Raw genomic sequence first — 13,654 nt, 5'->3', positions numbered from 1 at the left:
AAAGAACAAAGATTTCCCAAATGTAGCACAGTGTGAGACAAGCAGTGCAAGATAGCTGGATCTGACTAATAATGATCCGCTATTTGATCCAGATGTAGTGTGTTTGTATATCCCGTGTTTAAAGGGATGTAGTAGTAGCTGATAACTTGATTTTGAGTAGGTGCTCTCCCACCGATCCTGTTGACTGTTTTATAACTCCTTGAAGACCAAGCAATAAAGTATACAAGTCATCAGATACATTTAGATCATTTTGATAACAACCCATTAATAGATTACGGACCCACCAAGAAGTGTCAAAGGGTAGGGCAGGGTCATCCTCCAGCAAAGGTTCGGTAGAAGAAGCTGGCACTTGACTAGAACGTTGAGCTGTAGAGATGAGTTCATCAAACTTTCTCCAAGGGTGTCGTATGTTAGTCTCTTAGGTGGACAGATTAGCCGTCTAAGCCTTGAATACATGTCTCCTACAGCTTCAGACTCACGATCGGTATTATTATGTGATAAGCACTGAACAAATTGCCTAATAGTGCTACGTAAAAACTGTGTTTTTCAAAATAGAAACAACATGTTAAAATCTTGATGGATTTTCACAATATCTCATATTGTTGTGTCCATTTGTTCAGATGGCAGTGGTAGGGTTGACCGTGTGGCCTAATGGATAAGGCGTCTGACTTCGGATCAGAAGTTTGAGGGTTCGAGTCCCTTCATGGTCGATTTTGCACTTCTGCTAGTTATTTGCAATGAACCCACGACTTCTAGATAAAGGAATCATGATTGACTATTAGATATTGTATATGTTGTACAATAAGAAATGCTAATATGTTGTAAAAAAGGATTGAGTCAAACATTCGGAAGTTCACTGAACGTACAAATTTGTCGGGCGCTTGCCCCGCCGAACATCCTGCAAGGCACCGGGCACTGCACAAGGCATTCTGCACCCTTATTGGGCAGAGCTTTGCCAAACTAGGGTGCAGTGTAAGCTGGTAGTTAAGCAGTGGCGTTCTTATCAACTGATGGGTCAACAGTTTCGATGGGTTTCCCCGCTTATAGCTGAATTTTAAAAAAATATGCCATTTAAAAAAAAAAAACAAAGGCCTGGGGTTGTCCCCAATTCTATATCAGACCCTTCGGGTCTGGTATGGATTTTATGAGGGTCCCCCCAAAAACCATATCAGACCCTTATGCGAGCATTCAGCCCGGCAGGTCTGGAAAGGGGTGGGGGGTGAACAAGCGAGACCGCCCTACTAGGCCACATGCCCTCAACATGGGGGGGTGGTTTGGGGCAGGGGGGCTGTTCTTCCATACCCCACAGCACCTTGTCCCCATGTTGATGGGAAAATGGGTTTCTTCCCTAAAACCCTGAGCTGTGGTTGTCGGGGTCTGTGGGCAAGGGCTAATCGGAATCTGGAAACCCCTTTTATCAAGGGCACTCCCAGATCCCAGCACCTTGTTAAGAGTTGTTCACTTCCCAACAGTTGGGTGTTCTGGTCTCTGGTTGGAGGCGTAGGTTCAAATCCCACTTCTGACAGTACACTTTTCTTAAATTGCATTATAATGTATTTATCACATCAACTCTTCAAAGAATGAATCTTGTATATCTAGCACAATACCTCCTATACTTCTATTGTTCAGATTCCATTTGTCTTTGTAGCCTATGTTTGCATGACATGTATGTCCCTGTCAGTTCCTCCTAAGCAGCCACCCTTATGTGCATGCTCCCAGAGGGACTATGAAGGTTTGGGTGGAGGAAATATGGGGCATATAGTTCTGACACAAGAGGTCACCTGAGAATAGTGCAAATCCCCTGATTACACTTACTAGTGAATGAGGCTGCCCATATATCACTAGTCATTTGTCAGGATGGCCGAGCGGTCTAAGGCGCCAGACTCAAGAAGTGTGTTCTCTTCCCAACAGTTGGGTATTCTGGTCTCCAAATGGAGGCGTGGGTTCAAATCCCACTTCTGACAGTACCCTTTTCTTAAGTTGCATTATAATGTATTTATCACATCAACTCTTCAAAGAATTCATCTTGTATATACAGCACCATACATCATGCACTTCTATTGTTGAGGTCAAATTTGTCTTTGCAGCCTCTGCATAGCATGTATGTAGTACTGACCCATTAGGAGTTGCTTGAAATTGCATGTTCTTCTGTGCCGCCTTGACCCTGTGAACTGTTCAGTCCTCCTGACACTCTAGGTTCAGACATGTTGTGTATACCTTTAAATGACACAATGCAGATCTCTTTTAACTCTTTAGAGTTACTTTACTCAAAAGAAAGGCTTAAAAGAGGTATTAATCAACGAGGCCCTAGATAAACCGCCAGGACTTAGTTGAAATAATACTAGTGTAATGGAATCCGATGACCCACACTGTACTTGTGGTAAGTAAGTATATGGCTTCCTCGCAGTAATGAACATAGATATCAAATCCCATCCGCCGTCATACAAAGCTAGCCTGACACTTTGTTTGTATACTGGAAACAACTCACTCCATTATTGAACAAGGAACAGACTTTAATACACTTGAGAAGAAAGTCAGTCACTACATGATTATTTACCCAAAATATCACACCATGGTTAGATAACGAGGTACAGCTGACTCATGGCTAATCTCCATTAACATGTTAATTAACTCAGTACACTTAAGCCAGCCTGGAAGACCAGACTGCCGGCACCAAGGCTAAAACAAGATACAATACACATATCATAGTGTAAATACTGAGAACCCACCGTAAACAATAGGTGAGAAAATCAGCATAATTTACAATGCGTGGAAGACAGGTGTTTGAGCTGATGACATGCATCTGTTACAAGTCTGACCAACTGAAGCAGTCCAAACCATCAATTTATCTGTCACATTGGTTTTTTTTTTTTCAGTCTCAGTGATGGTGCGTACCATCACAACTAGGAAAACAGTTAAGTAACCATTTGCAGTAACAATCAAATAACACCAGTATACACAGTATCAGAAAGTAGTGAATGGATCACTCAGAAAAACTATGAATTGCTTTTAGGAATACTCCTACTAAAGGGGGACCCCAGACCAGCCTATAGTACCTATATCCTAATGGGAGATGAGGTAATCTAGATACAAGCAGCGTGTCCCCTTTAAAAGCAATAAAATAGCAATGTTTAAAGTGCAAGACCTTGCTATTATCTTCACAGGCAGTTGGAGTCCAAAGAACAAAGATTTCCCAAATGTAGCACAGTGTGAGACAAGCAGTGCAAGATAGCTGGATCTGACTAATAATGATCCGCTATTTGATCCAGATGTAGTGTGTTTGTATATCCCGTGTTTAAAGGGATGTAGTAGTAGCTGATAACTTGATTTTGAGTAGGTGCTCTCCCACCGATCCTGTTGACTGTTTTATAACTCCTTGAAGACCAAGCAATAAAGTATACAAGTCATCAGATACATTTAGATCATTTTGATAACAACCCATTAATAGATTACGGACCCACCAATAAGTGTCAAAGGGTAGGGCAGGGTCATCCTCCAGCAAAGGTTCGGTAGAAGAAGCTGGCACTTGACTAGAACGTTGAGCTGTAGAGATGAGTTCATCAAACTTTCTCCAAGGGTGTCGTATGTTAGTCTCTTAGGTGGACGGATTAGCCGTCTAAGCCTTGAATACATGTCTCCTACAGCTTCAGACTCACGATCGGTATTATTATGTGATAAGCACTGAACAAATTGCCTAATAGTGCTACGTAAAAACTGTGTTTTTCAAAATAGAAACAACATGTTAAAATCTTGATGGATTTTCACAATATCTCATATTGTTGTGTCCATTTGTTCAGATGGCAGTGGTAGGGTTGACTGTGTGGCCTAATGGATAAGGCGTCTGACTTCGGATTAGAAGATTGAGGGTTCGAGTCCCTTCATGGTCGATTTTGCACTTCTGCTAGTTATTTGCAATGAACCCACGACTTCTAGATAAAGGAATCATGATTGACTATTAGATATTGTATATGTTGTACAATAAGAAATGCTAATATGTTGTAAAAAAGGATTGAGTCAAACATTCGGAAGTTCACTGAACGTACAAATTTGTTGGGCGCTTGCCCCGCCGAACATCCTGCAAGGCACCGGGCACTGCACAAGGCATTCTGCACCCTTATTGGGCAGAGCTTTGCCAAACTAGGGTGCAGTGTAAGCTGGTAGTTAAGCAGTGGCGTTCTTATCAACTGATGGGTCAACAGTTTCGATGGGTTTCCCCGCTTATAGCTGAATTTAAAAAAAATATGCCATTTAAAAAAAAAAAACAAAGGCCTGGGGTTGTCCCCAATTCTATATCAGACCCTTCGGGTCTGGTATGGATTTTATGAGGGTCCCCCCAAAAACCATATCAGACCCTTATGCGAGCATTCAGCCCGGCAGGTCTGGAAAGGGGTGGGGGGTGAACAAGCGAGACCGCCCTACTAGGCCACATGCCCTCAACATGGGGGGGTGGTTTGGGGCAGGGGGGCTGTTCTTCCATACCCCACAGCACCTTGTCCCCATGTTGATGGGGAAATGGGTTTCTTCCCTAAAACCCTGAGCTGTGGTTGTCGGGGTCTGCGGGCAAGGGCTAATCGGAATCTGGAAACCCCTTTTATCAAGGGCACTCCCAGATCCCAGCACCTTGTTAAGAGTTGTTCACTTCCCAACAGTTGGGTGTTCTGGTCTCTGGATGGAGGCGTAGGTTCAAATCCCACTTCTGACAGTACACTTTTCTTAAATTGCATTATAATGTATTTATCACATCAACTCTTCAAAGAATGAATCTTGTATATCTAGCACCATACCTCCTATACTTCTATTGTTCAGATTCCATTTGTCTTTGTAGCCTATGTTTGCATGACATGTATGTCCCTGTCAGTTCCACCTAAGCAGCCACCCTTATGTGCATGCTCCCAGAGGGACTATGAAGGTTTGGGTGGAGGAAATATGGGGCATATAGTTCTGACACAAGAGGTCACCTGAGAATAGTGCAAATCCCCTGATTACACTTACTAGTGAATGAGGCTGCCCATATATCACTAGTCAATTGTCAGGATGGACGAGCGTTCTAAGGCGCCAGACTCAAGAAGTGTGTTCTCTTCCCAACAGTTGGGTATTCTGGTCTCCAAATGGAGGCGTGGGTTCAAATCCCACTTCTGACAGTACACTTTTCTTAAGTTGCATTATAATGTATTTATCACATCAACTCTTCAAAGAATTCATCTTGTATATACAGCACCATACATCATGCACTTCTATTGTTGAGGTCAAATTTGTCTTTGCAGCCTCTGCATAGCATGTATGTAGTACTGACCCATTAGGAGTTGCTTGAAATTGCATGTTCTTCTGTGCCGCCTTGACCCTGTGAACTGTTCAGTCCTCCTGACACTCTAGGTTCAGACATGTTGTGTATACCTTTAAATGACACAATGCAGATCTCTTTTAACTCTTTAGAGTTACTTTACTCAAAAGAAAGGATTAAAAGAGGTATTAATCAACGAGGCCCTAGATAAACCGCCAGGACTTAGTTGAAATAATACTAGTGTAATGGAATCCGATGACCCACACTGTACTTGTGGTAAGTAAGTATATGGCTTCCTCGCAGTAATGAACATAGATATCAAATCCCATCCGCCGTCATACAAAGCTAGCCTGACACTTTGTTTGTATACTGGAAACAACTCACTCCATTATTGAACAAGGAACAGACTTTAATACACTTGAGAAGAAAGTCAGTCACTACATGATTATTTACCCAAAATATCACACCATGGTTAGATAACGAGGTACAGCTGACTCATGGCTAATCTCCATTAACATGTTAATTAACTCAGTACACTTAAGCCAGCCTGGAAGACCAGACTGCCGGCACCAAGGCTAAAACAAGATACAATACACATATCATAGTGTAAATACTGAGAACCCACCGTAAACAATAGGTGAGAAAATCAGCATAATTTACAATGCGTGGAAGACAGGTGTTTGAGCTGATGACATGCATCTGTTACAAGTCTGACCAACTGAAGCAGTCCAAACCATCAATTTATCTGTCACATTGTTTTTTTTTTTTTTCAGTCTCAGTGATGGTGCGTACCATCACAACTAGGAAAACAGTTAAGTAACCATTTGCAGTAACAATCAAATAACACCAGTATACACAGTATCAGAAAGTAGTGAATGGATCACTCAGAAAAACTATGAATTGCTTTTAGGAATACTCCTACTAAAGGGGGACCCCAGACCAGCCTATAGTACCTATATCCTAATGGGAGATGAGGTAATCTAGATACAAGCAGCGTGTCCCCTTTAAAAGCAATAAAATAGCAATGTTTAAAGTGCAAGACCTTGCTATTATCTTCACCGGCAGTTGGAGTCCAAAGAACAAAGATTTCCCAAATGTAGCACAGTGTGAGACAAGCAGTGCAAGATAGCTGGATCTGACTAATAATGATCCGCTATTTGATCCAGATGTAGTGTGTTTGTATATCCCGTGTTTAAAGGGATGTAGTAGTAGCTGATAACTTGATTTTGAGTAGGTGCTCTCCCACCGATCCTGTTGACTGTTTTATAACTCCTTGAAGACCAAGCAATAAAGTATACAAGTCATCAGATACATTTAGATCATTTTGATAACAACCCATTAATAGATTACGGACCCACCAAGAAGTGTCAAAGGGTAGGGCAGGGTCATCCTCCAGCAAAGGTTCGGTAGAAGAAGCTGGCACTTGACTAGAACGTTGAGCTGTAGAGATGAGTTCATCAAACTTTCTCCAAGGGTGTCGTATGTTAGTCTCTTAGGTGGACAGATTAGCCGTCTAAGCCTTGAATACATGTCTCCTACAGCTTCAGACTCACGATCGGTATTATTATGTGATAAGCACTGAACAAATTGCCTAATAGTGCTACGTAAAAACTGTGTTTTTCAAAATAGAAACAACATGTTAAAATCTTGATGGATTTTCACAATATCTCATATTGTTGTGTCCATTTGTTCAGATGGCAGTGGTAGGGTTGACCGTGTGGCCTAATGGATAAGGCGTCTGACTTCGGATCAGAAGTTTGAGGGTTCGAGTCCCTTCATGGTCGATTTTGCACTTCTGCTAGTTATTTGCAATGAACCCACGACTTCTAGATAAAGGAATCATGATTGACTATTAGATATTGTATATGTTGTACAATAAGAAATGCTAATATGTTGTAAAAAAGGATTGAGTCAAACATTCGGAAGTTCACTGAACGTACAAATTTGTCGGGCGCTTGCCCCGCCGAACATCCTGCAAGGCACCGGGCACTGCACAAGGCATTCTGCACCCTTATTGGGCAGAGCTTTGCCAAACTAGGGTGCAGTGTAAGCTGGTAGTTAAGCAGTGGCGTTCTTATCAACTGATGGGTCAACAGTTTCGATGGGTTTCCCCGCTTATAGCTGAATTTAAAATGAATTTAAAAAAAATATGCCATTTAAAAAAAAAAAACAAAGGCCTGGGGTTGTCCCCAATTCTATATCAGACCCTTCGGGTCTGGTATGGATTTTATGAGGGTCCCCCCAAAAACCATATTAGACCCTTATGCGAGCATTCAGCCCGGCAGGTCTGGAAAGGGGTGGGGGGTGAACAAGCGAGACCGCCCTACTAGGCCACATGCCCTCAACATGGGGGGGTGGTTTTGGGCAGGGGGGCTGTTCTTCCATACCCCACAGCACCTTGTCCCCATGTTGATGGGGAAATGGGTTTCTTCCCTAAAACCCTGAGCTGTGGTTGTCGGGGTCTGCGGGCAAGGGCTAATCGGAATCTGGAAACCCCTTTTATCAAGGGCACTCCCAGATCCCAGCACCTTGTTAAGAGTTGTTCACTTCCCAACAGTTGGGTGTTCTGGTCTCTGGATGGAGGCGTAAGTTCAAATCCCACTTCTGACAGTACACTTTTCTTAATTTGCATTATAATGTATTTATCACATCAACTCTTCAAAGAATGAATCTTGTATATCTAGCACCATACCTCCTATACTTCTATTGTTCAGATTCCATTTGTCTTTGTAGCCTATGTTTGCATGACATGTATGTCCCTGTCAGTTCCACCTAAGCAGCCACCCTTATGTGCATGCTCCCAGAGGGACTATGAAGGTTTGGGTGGAGGAAATATGGGGCATATAGTTCTGACACAAGAGGTCACCTGAGAATAGTGCAAATCCCCTGATTACACTTACTAGTGAATGAGGCTGCCCATATATCACTAGTCAATTGTCAGGATGGCCGAGCGGTCTAAGGCGCCAGACTCAAGAAGTGTGTTCTCTTCCCAACAGTTGGGTATTCTGGTCTCCAAATGGAGGTGTGGGTTCAAATCCCACTTCTGACAGTTCCCTTTTCTTAAGTTGCATTATAATATATTTATCACATCAACTCTTCAAAGAATTCATCTTGTATATACAGCACCATACATCATGCACTTCTATTGTTGAGGTCAAATTTGTCTTTGCAGCCTCTGCATAGCATGTATGTAGTACTGACCCATTAGGAGTTGCTTGAAATTGCATGTTCTTCTGTGCCGCCTTGACCCTGTGAACTGTTCAGTCCTCCTGACACTCTAGGTTCAGACATGTTGTGTATACCTTTAAATGACACAATGCAGATCTCTTTTAACTCTTTAGAGTTACTTTACTCAAAAGAAAGGCTTAAAAGAGGTATTAATCAACGAGGCCCTAGATAAACCGCCAGGACTTAGTTGAAATAATACTAGTGTAATGGAATCCGATGACCCACACTGTACTTGTGGTAAGTAAGTATATGGCTTCCTCGCAGTAATGAACATAGATATCAAATCCCATCCGCCGTCATACAAAGCTAGCCTGACACTTTGTTTGTATACTGGAAACAACTCACTCCATTATTGAACAAGGAACAGACTTTAATACACTTGAGAAGAAAGTCAGTCACTACATGATTATTTACCCAAAATATCACACCATGGTTAGATAACGAGGTACAGCTGACTCATGGCTAATCTCCATTAACATGTTAATTAACTCAGTACACTTAAGCCAGCCTGGAAGACCAGACTGCCGGCACCAAGGCTAAAACAAGATACAATACACATATCATAGTGTAAATACTGAGAACCCACCGTAAACAATAGGTGAGAAAATCAGCATAATTTACAATGCGTGGAAGACAGGTGTTTGAGCTGATGACATGCATCTGTTACAAGTCTGACCAACTGAAGCAGTCCAAACCATCAATTTATCCGTCACATTGTTTTTTTTTTTTTTCAGTCTCAGTGATGGTGCGTACCATCACAACTAGGAAAACAGTTAAGTAACCATTTGCAGTAACAATCAAATAACACCAGTATACACAGTATCAGAAAGTAGTGAATGGATCACTCAGAAAAACTATGAATTGCTTTTAGGAATACTCCTACTAAAGGGGGACCCCAGACCAGCCTATAGTACCTATATCCTAATGGGAGATGAGGTAATCTAGATACAAGCAGCGTGTCCCCTTTAAAAGCAATAAAATAGCAATGTTTAAAGTGCAAGACCTTGCTATTATCTTCACCGGCAGTTGGAGTCCAAAGAACAAAGATTTCCCAAATGTAGCACAGTGTGAGACAAGCAGTGCAAGATAGCTGGATCTGACTAATAATGATCCGCTATTTGATCCAGATGTAGTGTGTTTGTATATCCCGTGTTTAAAGGGATGTAGTAGTAGCTGATAACTTGATTTTGAGTAGGTGCTCTCCCACCGATCCTGTTGACTGTTTTATAACTCCTTGAAGACCAAGCAATAAAGTATACAAGTCATCAGATACATTTAGATCATTTTGATAACAACCCATTAATAGATTACGGACCCACCAAGAAGTGTCAAAGGGTAGGGCAGGGTCATCCTCCAGCAAAGGTTCGGTAGAAGAAGCTGGCACTTGACTAGAACGTTGAGCTGTAGAGATGAGTTCATCAAACTTTCTCCAAGGGTGTCGTATGTTAGTCTCTTAGGTGGACTGATTAGCCGTCTAAGCCTTGAATACATGTCTTCTACAGCTTCAGACTCACGATCGGTATTATTATGTGATAAGCACTGAACAAATTGCCTAATAGTGCTACGTAAAAACTGTGTTTTTCACAATAGAAACAACATGTTAAAATCTTGATGGATTTTCACAATATCTCATATTGTTGTGTCCATTTGTTCAGATGGCAGTGGTAGGGTTGACCGTGTGGCCTAATGGATAAGGCATCTGACTTCGGATCAGAAGATTGAGGGTTCGAGTCCCTTCATGGTCGATTTTGCACTTCTGCTAGTTATTTGCAATGAACCCACGACTTCTAGATAAAGGAATCATGATTGACTATTAGATATTGTATATGTTGTACAATAAGAAATGCTAATATGTTGTAAAAAAGGATTGAGTCAAACATTCGGAAGTTCACTGAACGTACAAATTTGTCGGGCGCTTGCCCCGCCGAACATCCTGCAAGGCACCGGGCACTGTACAAGGCATTCTGCACCCTTATTGGGCAGAGCTTTGCCAAACTAGGGTGCAGTGTAAGCTGGTAGTTAAGCAGTGGCGTTCTTATCAACTGATGGGTCAACAGTTTCGATGGGTTTCCCCGCTTATAGCTGAATTTAAAAAAAATATGCCATTTAAAAAAAAAAAACAAAGGCCTGGGGTTGTCCCCAATTCTATATCAGACCCTTCGGGTCTGGTATGGATTTTATGAGGGTCCCCCCAAAAACCATATCAGACCCTTATGCGAGCATTCAGCCCGGCAGGTCTGGAAAGGGGTGGGGGGTGAACAAGCGAGACCGCCCTACTTTTGAGAACGCTCTGATTGGCGGAGCGAAACGCGTCAAGCCGTCCGAACACGTAGTACGTCATTTCCGGCTGCAACCTCTTCCGGCTTCCGGCTTCCGGTTACACGGGTGGAACGCACGGCCATTCGTTTGGCGTCCCGTGGGTTTGCTAAAGGCGGATTGATTCTTTTTGTTTTGTAAGTGTATCTTTTTATTGCGTGATAAATAAATCTTTTAGAATATACTGCACGATGATGGCCCTTTTCTTTTCATGACACTGGGGAGCATCATCTGGATATTTACCTGGATATAGAGGCACAGGAGATCTACAGCTTATATCTGTTGGTGATCCATAAGAGGCGGTTACCTTATACAACCAGTTTTTAAGGCGATATTAATCTCTGCTTCCGGTGAGTGTGGGACCGAGAGGGGAGCACTAACTCACAAGGACTGAGCACCGGCACTTTTATCCACATACCTTGAGCACGAAGCACTTATAATAGCACAAGAGACTTGCACTTTATTCAGTTTGGAAAATATTTATTGTTATGAACTTTACATTTAAAAATACTTTTTGATATATGATATGTTACACATATGAGTTTATTTATAATATTTATGCTGTTATATCTACTATATTTATATACACAGTTGCACAGTTATTTGCACGAGCACTTTATGATGTTATTTACCTATTAGCACAACTGATATTTATGTTTATGGTTTCGGTTTAAGCAGCGCAGGTACTTAGTTTTTCAGCCTTTTATCAAGGGCACTCCCAGATCCCAGCACCTTGTTAAGAGTTGTTCACTTCCCAACAGTTGGGTGTTCTGGTCTCTGGATGGAGGCGTAGGTTCAAATCCCACTTCTGACAGTACACTTTTCTTAATTTGCATTATAATGTATTTATCACATCAACCCTTCAAAGAATGAATCTTGTATATCTAGCACCATACCTCCTATACTTCTATTGTTCAGATTCCATTTGTCTTTGTAGCCTATGTTTGCATGACATGTATGTCCCTGTCAGTTCCACCTAAGCAGCCACCCTTATGTGCATGCTCCCAGAGGGACTATGAAGGTTTGGGTGGAGGAAATATGGGGCATATAGTTCTGACACAAGAGGTCACCTGAGAATAGTGCAAATCCCCTGATTACACTTACTAGTGAATGAGGCTGCCCATATATCACTAGTCTATTGTCAGGATGGCCGAGCGGTCTAAGGCGCCAGACTCAAGAAGTGTGTTCTCTTCCCAACAGTTGGGTATTCTGGTCTCCAAATGGAGGCGTGGGTTCAAATCCCACTTCTGACAGTACCCTTTTCTTAAGTTGCATTATAATGTATTTATCACATCAACTCTTCAAAGAATTCATCTTGTATATACAGCACCATACATCATGCACTTCTATTGTTGAGGTCAAATTTGTCTTTGCAGCCTCTGCATAGCATGTATGTAGTACTGACCCATTAGGAGTTGCTTGAAATTGCATGTTCTTCTGTGCCGCCTTGACCCTGTGAACTGTTCAGTCCTCCTGACACTCTAGGTTCAGACATGTTGTGTATACCTTTAAATGACACAATGCAGATCTCTTTTAACTCTTTAGAGTTACTTTACTCAAAAGAAAGGCTTAAAAGAGGTATTAATCAACGAGGCCCTAGATAAACCGCCAGGACTTAGTTGAAATAATACTAGTGTAATGGAATCCGATGACCCACACTGTACTTGTGGTAAGTAAGTATATGGCTTCCTCGCAGTAATGAACATAGATATCAAATCCCATCCGCCGTCATACAAAGCTAGCCTGACACTTTGTTTGTATACTGGAAACAACTCACTCCATTATTGAACAAGGAACAGACTTTAATACACTTGAGAAGAAAGTCAGTCACTACATGATTATTTACCCAAAATATCACACCATGGTTAGATAACGAGGTACAGCTGACTCATGGCTAATCTCCATTAACATGTTAATTAACTCAGTACACTTAAGCCAGCCTGGAAGACCAGACTGCCGGCACCAAGGCTAAAACAAGATACAATACACATATCATAGTGTAAATACTGAGAACCCACCGTAAACAATAGGTGAGAATATCAGCATAATTTACAATGCGTGGAAGACAGGTGTTTGAGCTGATGACATGCATCTGTTACAAGTCTGACCAACTGAAGCAGTCCAAACCATCAATTTATCTGTCACATTGTTTTTTTTTTTTTTCAGTCTCAGTGATGGTGCGTACCATCACAACTAGGAAAACAGTTAAGTAACCATTTGCAGTAACAATCAAATAACACCAGTATACACAGTATCAGAAAGTAGTGAATGGATCACTCAGAAAAACTATGAATTGCTTTTAGGAATACTCCTACTAAAGGGGGACCCCAGACCAGCCTATAGTACCTATATCCTAATGGGAGATGAGGTAATCTAGATACAAGCAGCGTGTCCCCTTTAAAAGCAATAAAATAGCAATGTTTAAAGTGCAAGACCTTGCTATTATCTTCACCGGCAGTTGGAGTCCAAAGAACAAAGATTTCCCAAATGTAGCACAGTGTGAGACAAGCAGTGCAAGATAGCTGGATCTGACTAATAATGATCCGCTATTTGATCCAGATGTAGTGTGTTTGTATATCCCGTGTTTAAAGGGATGTAGTAGTAGCTGATAACTTGATTTTGAGTAGGTGCTCTCCCACCGATCCTGTTGACTGTTTTATAACTCCTTGAAGACCAAGCAATAAAGTATACAAGTCATCAGATACATTTAGATCATTTTGATAACAACCCATTAATAGATTACGGACCCACCAAGAAGTGTCAAAGGGTAGGGCAGGGTCATCCTCCAGCAAAGGTTCGGTAGAAGAAGCTGGCACTTGACTAGAACGT

The sequence above is a fragment of the Pelophylax lessonae genome (assembly GCF_965119305.1).
Source record: "Pelophylax lessonae genome assembly, chromosome: 7".
In the NCBI taxonomy this organism is placed as follows: domain Eukaryota; kingdom Metazoa; phylum Chordata; class Amphibia; order Anura; family Ranidae; genus Pelophylax; species Pelophylax lessonae.
Note: the sequence above shows the minus strand (reverse complement) of the source record.